Source organism: Zophobas morio, unplaced genomic scaffold (assembly GCF_036711695.1).
Source record: "Zophobas morio isolate AGI-343-1 ecotype UQ-CSIRO unplaced genomic scaffold, CSIRO_AGI_Zmor_V1 ptg000167l, whole genome shotgun sequence".
In the NCBI taxonomy this organism is placed as follows: domain Eukaryota; kingdom Metazoa; phylum Arthropoda; class Insecta; order Coleoptera; family Tenebrionidae; genus Zophobas; species Zophobas morio.
In genome coordinates this window covers 351,255-356,849 of record NW_026972271.1, presented here as the reverse complement: position 1 = coordinate 356,849, position 5,595 = coordinate 351,255, and positions in this window count along the sequence as shown.

Here is a 5,595-nt window from a genome sequence, read left to right as displayed (position 1 = left end):
ATAAGCCATAAGGTTAAAGATGCTCTTGCTTAAAGTAAACTTTTTAGTTGATAACTTGTAAATTACTAAAACCCAAAATAAAAAGACATTTACAAGAAGTTATAAAAAGTATTCAAAAAGCTCTGGCGTAGTATATATATACATATATATAAACTATTTGCAACATAACCAAAAATAGCTTTCCGTTTACCCAGCTTAAACGTTAATCTTTAGTCAGTCGTGTAGTTTCCCTTTTAAGAACGTCTCGCGAATAGAATTAAGCTGATTCGTGTTCATCTAAAATTCCTGTGAAGGTGCGCAATTTTGTATATTATAGTTATAAGAGCTGTACTAAAATAGCTATATGCCATTTTTCATTGTTAGCGATTTGGCTCATATTATATTTAAGTCTTCCTTTTTAAAAAATCGATTATGGCAAAATGTAAAACGCATTAAGTTTAACATGGTTATTTAATACTTAAATGCTTTTTAGTTATTATGTAGATAAAAGTTTAGATATCTTTTTCTTACGTATGAAGTTATTAATAGTTTTCTTTAAACCGGCAGAGTAAGTATCAAAACTAATGATTTTAAATAACTTTAACTTTAGAGTTTAGTTATGTGGGCGACTTATAGGGCTTATTTTTTAAGAGTTAATAAAATTAATGGTCTTAATAATACTATTTAAAAAAGGGGGTGAGCCTATATTTTCTAGACAACATTGACTCTATACAGTTTAACGTAATTTTTTGCGTAAATACCAAGAAGTTTTTTGTTTTCTAACTTTTAAAAGAAAAACTACGCTACATAAGAGTGACAAAAACAACTAGTTTCCAAAAGCAATAATTAACCTCGAGATAATAAGATTAGAAGCTTTGTGACTAGTAAGAATTCCTAAGCCCATAGAGTTAGCCTTTGGGCTTTTTAATTTACGTCAGTAGAGTACAACAATACTGACACTTCTTGTAGCGTATGATTATGTACTTCTTAGGAGACCTATGCTTATAACTTGTGAGGATTACTAACTATTTTAAGAAAATATAAACGTAAAAAATATATACAACAATTAGCAAGACAAGCGTGACATGCTAAAGTTCAATTATAAAATTTAATTTCTGGGATTAGCCAGCTTTTACTTAATTTACCAATATGCTGGCCACAAATGAGAGCTAAGTAAAGGTGTTCATCATAATATGGACATAATATTACTTAATATAAAACTGTCCAATGAACTTTTTGTGGTTTAAGTGGCGTCCAAGGAAGTTGTTTATTGTAAATATGTATATATACCATCCGCGACATAATGCAAGTTTCTATTAATTTTCCTCCTTCATGGATTTCTCGTTTGTGAGTCTAGAGCCCTTTAAGATTTACTAGGATTACTAACACCAGTTTTACGAATACGAATTTCTTATCGAAGGGGCTTTAGAAAGAGTTGTAAAACTACTATACATTAAGACGATATAGTTTTTTAAAAAAAAAGAGAGATAAAAATATACATTTAGAAGTTCTAATCTTAAAAGGTGTTCTCGTTAAAAATATAGCTCGAAAGTTTATCGCTACCTATTTTTAGTCCTTCGAGGTGGTCGTGATGAGGGCTGCTCGCGGTAATCTCAGTATATACTAGCTAATAACACTATTCTAATAGTGCTAATGCCTATACATACTACTAGTACATATAGTACCAGCACTTTCACCATCAGTGACTGTCAAATAGTACTAATATAGATACAAACTATACCTATAGTACCCGAACTATTCTTTAGCGGCCGCCCAGATTTTCATCCCAACGGTACCGGCGGCCTATGGACGCAGGCTACTGCTATTGTGTCATTCATTGTACAAGACTGTGCTAGCAAACGCTTTCTCACGGAGTTAGTAGCTAGAAGTTACAGTACTCGTACAACTTAGCATTTTTCCCAAGATTTCAACCAAGATTCCACATGACCTGCTTGATTGCCTCTAACGACAATGTACACAGGCAACGCTAGTATACATCGCGCAAGACAATAAAAAAAAGTTCAAGTCAAATAGATTCATCCCGAGAGGCACGTTCCCGATTTATTCGAAGTTTCGATACTTGTAGCCGATTTAATTCAGCTTGAAATAACGGACTACGCTTCTGATACAGGTAATATAGAAGCTGCTTCAAGAATCCACCCATTGCACCGTTTTTGCCAGTTATAAGAGCATATGTCTTTTGACATGGAATTAACCTGCTCTCCTAAGTAGCGAAATAGCTTCAAATTGGTTAATTTAAGCAGGGCACCCATAATCAGGTTCAAAGGTTAATCTTTCAATGAATGGAGGATGAGACCAGAGCAAATCGCTTCAGTTTACTTAATTATTTTCGTCTGAAGTCACGAAAGCATTCAACCCTAGAGGGTTACTAAACACCACCTAAGGTTATGTAGTTTACACTCCAACGTTGGCTCATCTTAGGATAGCACTCTGAATATAAATTCGTTATTTCTAACTATTAGAAGACATCAGAACTAACAAGCGCAGCAGGCGCGTTAAGATAGGAACCAATCTTTTTTGGTCACTATACGATGACAGTCTGGGGTCAAAAAAGCAAACCTCGCTCCGTCAAAGAATGTACAACAAAACACTAAAGTCGCAAAATATGACTAACAGCCCAAAGCACAAAAACAGCGCCTAGTCTCCCCATTAAGGGGCCAACCTGCACAGCTAAGGTATAATGTACCTATCTTTGAATCATGACCTGTGAAAGTAGCCTAGATCGCTGTGGTCAAAGCACAATGAAGACAGCGAGGCATGCTTGTACGCGACCAAGAAACTGCGCCGCGCACGAGATAAAGTACGCAGCTAGATAAACGTTACTTAGCTTCTACCTATTTTATGACTTTTTCGTCAGCTTAATTATTTTAGTAAACACCACTATTTTGATCAACCAAGTTAGTAAAGTTTCATAAAAGCTGCAAAAATCTACTTAAAGCAGTAATTTCCTATCATTACCAAAGCAGATTGTCTAAATCTTAAAAGCCTAATTAGTTAACTTCTTTAAGGACTAGGAAAGAAACATGTATCTGCAAAACTGCTATAAAGCTCATGCTAAAGATAACCATAGTGTAATAAACTTGGAATCCTAATATTAGTCAAGATGGCTAAGCTCTATAAATTAACAAAATAATTCATTTATAGTAATCGGCGGCTAACTTTATTTGCTATGTTGATACTGTCTCGGCTCTTGCCTAACTAAACAGCAACTGATCATTCCAAGGTTAGTCTAAGTTAATTATAATACACTTTATACTCAAAGTAACATAAATAAAACAGATTTTTAGCAAGTTTTAAAAACTTACTTTTTTAACTTAAGAATTATGTCCTTAACTTTCATTCGCAGCCATTAGCGTATTATTAACTTAACTAATTATTCTACGTTTATTGTAACTTTATGTACTTTAGTTGAAGTGTTAACTGTTAGTCCAAGATCAATTAAAACAAAAATTTAATAATTATATAGGAACTTTGTTCCTTTGAATCGTGGGATAAAAGTCATCCTTTATTGTACTATCTTAGGTACTGTAATATTTAGTTCGTTAACTTTTTAGTTTACTATTAAACGAATTTTTTGTACATTTCAACTAATCTATATTTATGTTATTATATAGTGAAAAATAAAATAAATAACCTCCTCCTTTAATAACAAAGTTTAATTATAATAATAACAATATAATAATAATAATACCAACAATATTAGTTAAGTGTTAACCTAAATAACCTTCAATAATGCTTAACTAAATTTTTACTTAAATTAAGTAAATTAGACTAATACCTTAAGAGTCATAAACTCAATATCTACATTTTCGCTAACATAAACTGGTTGGTATTTTGATCTCCTTTACTTGGTGAAAGCCTTATTTTAACTTATAAAACAATTGTGATTTTTTCTAAGTAGAAGCACTTTTAACCTTTAAAAAGTCGTTATAAGGTTATTTTGAATTTATCATGATTTTTTAGTGCTTAAAAAAATAAGTAATACATAACTTAAACAGAATAATTTTAAATTATGGAAGGTACTATAACTAGCTTTAGGATTGATTTAACAGATTATAAGTTAAATATAATGATTTTTCGGGAAGGTGTCCTGATAGTGCTTTAGCAATAAATACTACATAACTTTAAATAGTTGCGAACGATAGCTCAAGGTGTACTTAAAATATCCATTCTAAACTTTATTTTGTCGATTTAATGTATTTTACTCTAAACTATTTTTAGTTAAAATTACCTTAATTAGATATTTAGTTTTCACTAGTAAATTATATCAACTTTAATGATTTTTCATTCAGGAAGATACCAAAATAAACTTTAAAATCCTGAAACGTTCAAAATAGTGGTGTTTACTAAAATAATTAAGCTGACGAAAAAGTCATAAAATAGGTAGAAGCTAAGTAACGTTTATCTAGCTGCGTACTTTATCTCGTGCGCGGCGCAGTTTCTTGGTCGCGTACAAGCATGCCTCGCTGTCTTCATTGTGCTTTGACCACAGCGATCTAGGCTACTTTCACAGGTCATGATTCAAAGATAGGTACATTATACCTTAGCTGTGCAGGTTGGCCCCTTAATGGGGAGACTAGGCGCTGTTTTTGTGCTTTGGGCTGTTAGTCATATTTTGCGACTTTAGTGTTTTGTTGTACATTCTTTGACGGAGCGAGGTTTGCTTTTTTGACCCCAGACTGTCATCGTATAGTGACCAAAAAAGATTGGTTCCTATCTTAACGCGCCTGCTGCGCTTGTTAGTTCTGATGTCTTCTAATAGTTAGAAATAACGAATTTATATTCAGAGTGCTATCCTAAGATGAGCCAACGTTGGAGTGTAAACTACATAACCTTAGGTGGTGTTTAGTAACCCTCTAGGGTTGAATGCTTTCGTGACTTCAGACGAAAATAATTAAGTAAACTGAAGCGATTTGCTCTGGTCTCATCCTCCATTCATTGAAAGATTAACCTTTGAACCTGATTATGGGTGCCCTGCTTAAATTAACCAATTTGAAGCTATTTCGCTACTTAGGAGAGCAGGTTAATTCCATGTCAAAAGACATATGCTCTTATAACTGGCAAAAACGGTGCAATGGGTGGATTCTTGAAGCAGCTTCTATATTACCTGTATCAGAAGCGTAGTCCGTTATTTCAAGCTGAATTAAATCGGCTACAAGTATCGAAACTTCGAATAAATCGGGAACGTGCCTCTCGGGATGAATCTATTTGACTTGAACTTTTTTTTATTGTCTTGCGCGATGTATACTAGCGTTGCCTGTGTACATTGTCGTTAGAGGCAATCAAGCAGGTCATGTGGAATCTTGGTTGAAATCTTGGGAAAAATGCTAAGTTGTACGAGTACTGTAACTTCTAGCTACTAACTCCGTGAGAAAGCGTTTGCTAGCACAGTCTTGTACAATGAATGACACAATAGCAGTAGCCTGCGTCCATAGGCCGCCGGTACCGTTGGGATGAAAATCTGGGCGGCCGCTAAAGAATAGTTCGGGTACTATAGGTATAGTTTGTATCTATATTAGTACTATTTGACAGTCACTGATGGTGAAAGTGCTGGTACTATATGTACTAGTAGTATGTATAGGCATTAGCACTATT